At 55.1% G+C, this 6,071-nt stretch overlaps 1 non-coding gene across 1 annotated transcript; it reads left to right on the top strand.

Moving 5' to 3' along the window:
* The first annotated feature begins 1,724 nt into the window (after positions 1–1,724).
* LOC114118631 (Z6 small nucleolar RNA) lies at positions 1,725–1,811 on the top strand. Its single transcript, XR_003591866.1, has one exon. It is a non-coding gene; the product is annotated as a Z6 small nucleolar RNA (small nucleolar RNA).
* Positions 1,812–6,071: the final 4,260 nt, after the last annotated feature.

The following is a 6,071-nucleotide window of genomic DNA, read 5'->3' as shown; positions in this document are numbered from 1 at the left end:
GGTGGGTAATCAAAGGGGCCTGGAGCGGCTGGGCAGGGGGGCTCTTCCTTGGCTTGCAGGGTAGGTAGCAGGGATTCTTCTGTCTCCTGAAAGAGGTTAAATGGATAATGAAGGGAACCCTAGTCTGGCTGACAGGACTTCCTTGTGGCCCCCCAGCCCAGCCAGCGCCTGCTGTGTGATGGCGGACAGGCCTTGTCCTCCTCTGGGCTTCCGTCTCATCAGCAAGATGAAGAGGTTGGACACAGGGTTCATGTCTCCATTAGGCATCTGGAAAGGTTTTAATTCCTTCTGAAGTCAGAAGGAAAAAACCCCCCAAATTTAGGCTGTAGAAATGTTACAGGGTGTGTGTGCATGTGTGCTAAGTCACTTCAGTCGTGTCTGACTCTGACTCTTTTCGACCCCATGGGCTGGAGCTCGCCATACTCATCTGTCTATAGGATTCTCCAGGCAGGAATACTGGAGTGGGTGGCCATGCCCTCCTCCAGGAGATCTTCCTGACCCAGGGACCATACTCAGGTCTCTTGTGGCTCCCGCCTCACAGGCAGATTCTTTACTGCTGAACCACCTGTGTAGTATAAATATATTTATCTTTATACCAAAGTCATAAAATGCAATTTTATTATGGACATTTTTGCATATGAGGGCAGGGGCTCACAAAACCTGTCCTGCAGCCTCTGTTGGGTCTGCTGACCGCCAAGGTCCTTCCTGTCCTAATTGTAGCTCATCTCCAAACTGTCAGCTCCTGGCTTGCGGTGTGAACTACTTCAAGCCCACCAGCTCCTAAAGAGCAGGCCTGTGTCTTACTGGGTCCCCACACAAAGGCCTACCATCTACCTGAGAGCTGGGTGTTGGTGGTGAACTCAGGAGAGAAACCTGGATTTTCGAGCTTCCCAGTGCCCCAGGCTGCTGCTTCCTCAGGGCAGAGACACATGAAATCTCTTCTCTTCTGAGTCCATTCAGGCCTGGCCCTTGGGTCCTCTGTCTTAGCTCTTGAACTCCACGCCCCCAACCCCACCCCTGCTTTCTGCTCTCTGCCCCCATGAGCTCCTTTGGAAGAGTTCTGGGAAGGGCTCCATGCAGCCCCCACATGACAGCACTGCCTCAGGGATCAGCCCCAGTCCGGGGGCCCCACGCCCACTGAACCCCCTCCAGAGCCCCGGTCTGTAGTTGAGTAGCCTCACCACCAGGTGGCAGGCTTGCTCTACACACGTGCCTTGGCTGGAGCATTTGCCTGGCAATGGTGAGGGGTGTCTGAGGATGCCAGATCCGCCTGCGGCCCGCAGTGTCGAGGCCTTTGTGGGTGGCTTCAGAAGCAGGGCTGAGGCCTCTCTCCTTGGCCTTGAACTCCTGCTGAGATTCTGGCTCCGAGAGAACCTTGGTCTTCTGGAAGTGCCTCCAGGCGGCTGTCAGGCATCTGACTGGAGAGCGCCCCCTAGAGTAAGGAGGGCTGAGTTGCCACCCTTTGAGTGAGTGAGTGAGTGAGTGAGTGAGTGAGTGAGTGTGTGTGTGTGTGTGTGTGTGTGTGTGTGTGTGTGTGTGTGTGTAAGGATATGTAGGTGGGACAGAAATGGACCTCTTATCTTCCCAGGCCTCCCAAAAACGTGGTCCAGGAGAGAAAGGTAACCCACCTCTTAGGCCATTCCTGCTCTGGGCAGCGCAGCCTGAGTGGTCCTCCACCACTGCCGGCCCCTCTGAGCAGCCGGTGTGGGGGTTTGGGGGATGTGGGGTGCAGGGCTCCGTCCCTCCAGAGCACTGGGCTCTCCCTGAGGGACCCTGGGAGCCAGGGGTCAGGCCACACGGAACCTGGGCCCTCTCTTTACCAGGAGGGGGAACAGGAAAGGATCCAAGCCTGGGTCAGCTGCAGACCGAGAAGAGACGAGAAGACAGGTGGAGAAGGAGCCGGCCCTGCAGCAGGAGTGAGGCCGCAGAAGTCCCAGCCCCGGCTTCCTGAAGAGAGGGCATGGGTCCCCCCTGCCCATCGGAAGATGAGGGAGGGCCCAGCCTCACCTGGAACGGCTTTTTCCAGGGAATGGTGGGTTCTCCCCAGGACCTGGCGTGCTCGTGGGATTCCTGAATGGCTTCCAGAATGCCCTGCCGCCGGCCAGGCCCAAGCCCCACTGCTCCGATGACTCACACCCTTCATTCCCTGCCGCGTTCTGTCTGTCCTTCAGCCCAAAAGCCCAGAAATAAGCCCTGTCTCCCTCACCTGGCTGGGGCTCCCCCTCCCCCTTGTTTGGGCTGGTTCAAGACCCACCCCTAGCCCTTCTCTCCTGGTCTCTGCTTCTGTTTCAGAAACAATGGGGACTTGTATGGGCCAAGTTCCTCCCTCCCCACAGCAATGGATTTTGAAAGCTGATTTGATGAAGCCCAGGGTGCTGTGGCTCCTTGGGGCAGGAGAAATCAGCCAGGCCTGGGAGGGGAGTCAGGGCAGGCAGGGATGCTCCAGTGTCCCGAGGTCTCCTGCCCTTAACAGTTCACAGGGTCACGTCTGAGCCAGAGTCCGACAGACACAGAGACAGGGAAAGAGAGGCAGAGAGGGCGGGCCTGGGAGGGGGGTTAACTGGACAAGCAGAGAAAGAGATATTGGGGGATGCAGGGTTGGGTGGCAGATGGAGAAGCAGGGGAAGAGAAGACAGAGATGAAGACAGAGGCGGAGAGAGGAGAGAGGGAGAAAAGAAGGGGGCAGAACCATGCTGGCCAGGAAATGGAGAAAAGATGGAAATGAGAAAAGTCACAAACTGGGAAGGAGGAAAACAAAAAGAACACACCCAAAAGACTGAAATGGATAAAAACATGGAGACACACACACACACACACACACACACACAGCTTCTAGTCACTGTCCCGGCCCATTGCTGCTCCTGCCTTTGTGTCTCCATCCCCTTGACCTGCCTTGGGCTCCTGAGAAGGGTGTGGCCTCCAGGTGACCCCTCTCTGATGACCTGGCCCCGCCCACCCCGAAGACGCTGCCACTGAGCCTAGGATGCGCAGAGGGTCCGACATCTTTACGCCTCACACTTGTCGCCCAAAATTGGATCCAACCACCTCTCTCCCTTCTTCTCTTCCTCCTAGTTTCCTTAGTAACTGACGGTTCCCCAGCGAATTCCAGACCCCGGGTGACAGACCGCTGTCACTGTCACAGAAGCTCTTTCTTTCTCAGAACTGTCCCCCCACCCTTCCCCCACTTCACCGGGTTCACAGTCTTGGGCGGGGGTGTGAGGATGCCTGGGTAGGCTCGGGGTAATTAAAACATGTACCATTTATTCCGTAACAGGGAGCAGAACTTTAATTACTCACTCTGAGGGTGAGGGCGTGAGTCAGAGAGGTAGCTGCTGGGGAGGCGGGTGGTCGCGGAGGGGGCCTGGGCGCCTGTGTCTGCTTTTCTTCTTGCCTTTCCATTTGCCCAACTTGGATTGGAGAGGTGGGAGGTGGGTCTGGGGAGGCAAGGGGGTGCTAAGTGAGTGTGTAGGGGGGAAGCAGAGGGTGAAACCTGCTTGTGTTCATTAAGGCAACACAAAACTGGGAGCCGTAATAATAATTAAATTAATTATAAAAGCAATTTGCTTTTGAAAATTTGATTTGACAGCTTACTAGTGGCTGCACTGATCTAGCAGCTCCGGCTTAAAAATAGTCAGAACAAAAAAACCAACTAGAAGAACCATCAGCTAATTTTAATTAGATGCCAGGATTGGTAAACAAAATTCCACACCACCCTTTCATTGTGGCTGACTTCGATTTAAGGAGATGTCGGGATTGATTTTGGAAAAGGCCGGGGAAGGGAAGGTGCCTTTAGGAGAGGGGATGGAGGCTCTGGGAGGTCTGAGTGAAGGCAGCTCCCTGGGGGATCTGGTCCCTTCGTCCCTACCCATCTTGGGAATATCTGTTCAAGGGGGTGCTGGCCACTCCTCCTTGATTCAGAGAGTAACTTGCTACATGGCCTTTGCTGAAAGCAGAAGGGACTCTGCTCTGTGTGTGTGTTTTGGAGGGGGGACACCAGAATTCACTGAACCGGAAGAGACAGCTAGAACGTTGGCCACACTCCGGCTTCTGCCTGGGTATGTCTTAGGAAGCTGCTGCATTGTCTGAAACTGTGATTCTGGCCGGAGGAGGCTGCAGTCTCCAGGGACCTGAGTCTCCAGGCACCGCTGGGACCCCCTGCCTCCCAGGGCCCGCTCGGCCATCTTTAGTTACCCTCTCTCTCCCCCGATGTGCACACAGCCCCCTGTTTCAAGAGTGAAACTCCTCCCTGTCTCGGTGAAAGCCTCTGCCTCCTGCTGCTGTCACTGCCGGGCCCATGGCTCTTCTCTCCATGCCCTCCACACCTCCACCTCGTCAGGCAGGGCCTTGATCCACACCCAGGTCTCTGCCAGCATCCATGCTGTTGACTGGAACAGAGGACCTGTCTTGACCTACCCTACTCCCTCTTCTAGCTTACCTGCCTTTCTCTCTCTCCCCTAAACCCAGTGTTGCCCCCCACCCCCACCAGCTCATCTGATGCTCTGCAGGCTCACCTCCTCTCACGGCCAGGGATTTCCTGGCTTTCCTTGTTCCCTGCAGTGCGGCCACTGTGGACACCACACACCCTGGCTGCCCCCAGGTGCGGTCATCTCTGTAGGGTAAGGATGACCGTATCTCAGGATGTGGTCACCTGGCTTCGCTCATCAAATTTCCACTGAGGCTGGCTGACTCAGGCTCCGGGTGGGGCAGGTGGGGCCCCGACACTCAGCTTAGAGTTCAGGGCACAGTAATTATATGACCTGCCCCTTGCCTTCCTGCTGCTCTGGGTCCTGTTTTTCTAATCACTCAATAGGCATTTCCACTTGAAAATCCCTCTGTCATTTCAAAACCAGTGTTTGAAACAAGATCCTGCACCCTCTCCTGCCCCCCCTCCCCCACCACACGCACAGAGTTTTCTCCTAACAGCTTGATTTCTATGTGGCTCACCACACCTCTCCCATCACCCTGTTTTCCCCTAAACCTTGGTGCCGTCCTCTGTTGCTCCCTCTTCTGGTCTTCCAGGTTATAATGAATCAGCAAGTGCTCTGGCTTTTTCCTTCCAGTTCTCCTTCCCCTCTGTTCCCTGGGGTATGCCCAGGGACCAGCCTACTCTCCTCCACCTTGAGCAGAGTCAGTGACTCATAGGTCCTCTCCTTGGCACTGGGTGCTATCGCAAACCGCTTGCAGTGGAGCCCCTTGGGCTGTCCCCTCTGCCCTCCTGCAGTGATCTCACCTGTGAACATCCAGGCACCTTCCCTTCACTCCTGCACCCAGCCCGATACCGGATAACTTTGAGAAGATGCACAGGAAAGAGGCAGGCTGGATACCCCTACCCCAGAAGTCATGAGCCCCAAAGCTGAGAAAAGCAGTTGGGGAGGAATTAAAGTCACAGGAATTAGGCAATGTGGGGTCCCTGGGAAAGGGGCTGGGGATGGGTCATGTGCAGGGACCTCAAGGAGGGGAGGGTAAACTAGGGGCAAAAAGCAGTAAGGGCTTGAATGAGAGGTGGGATAGAGTCATTTTCTCTGGAGCAAAATTTGGGACTTGTGGTCTGACAAGAGTCTGATGTTGAGAAAGTGCTGGAAAGTTAGTGCTGTGATGATGACATCAGAGGTAGGGGGAGGGAGGCCCCACTAACCCCAGAGCCGATTTGGAGAGACGGGCCCTGAGAACCGAGGTGGCCCCCGCTGGGGATTGTGTGTGGTGGGGGGAAAGGTGAGGGAGAAAAGTCAGATGTTCTGACCTCACTGATTACAGACTGTGTGACTTCAGACAATTACCTAATCTCTCTGAGCCTCAGTTGACTCATTTGTGAAATGAAGATTATAGTAGGATCTCTACAATCCTTGTGAGGATCAAAAGGAAGAACAGGTGTGCAGCCCCTAGGTGAGTTCCTAGAACATAGTCCCTGTTTGCGGAAAACTGCATTATGACTGTTATTCAACCCCCATCTCTTCGCTACTCCTAATGGCTTCACTTGCCTCTCTACTGCTTCCTAAACCACGGAGCTGGGCCTGGCAGAGCTGGAGGGACGCTAGAGATAATCTGGCCTGATGTCCTCACTGCACAGGTGG

Source organism: Ovis aries, chromosome 15, assembly GCF_016772045.2.
Source record: "Ovis aries strain OAR_USU_Benz2616 breed Rambouillet chromosome 15, ARS-UI_Ramb_v3.0, whole genome shotgun sequence".
NCBI classification, from domain to species: domain Eukaryota; kingdom Metazoa; phylum Chordata; class Mammalia; order Artiodactyla; family Bovidae; genus Ovis; species Ovis aries.
This window is presented reverse-complemented; position numbering and strand designations above follow the sequence as displayed.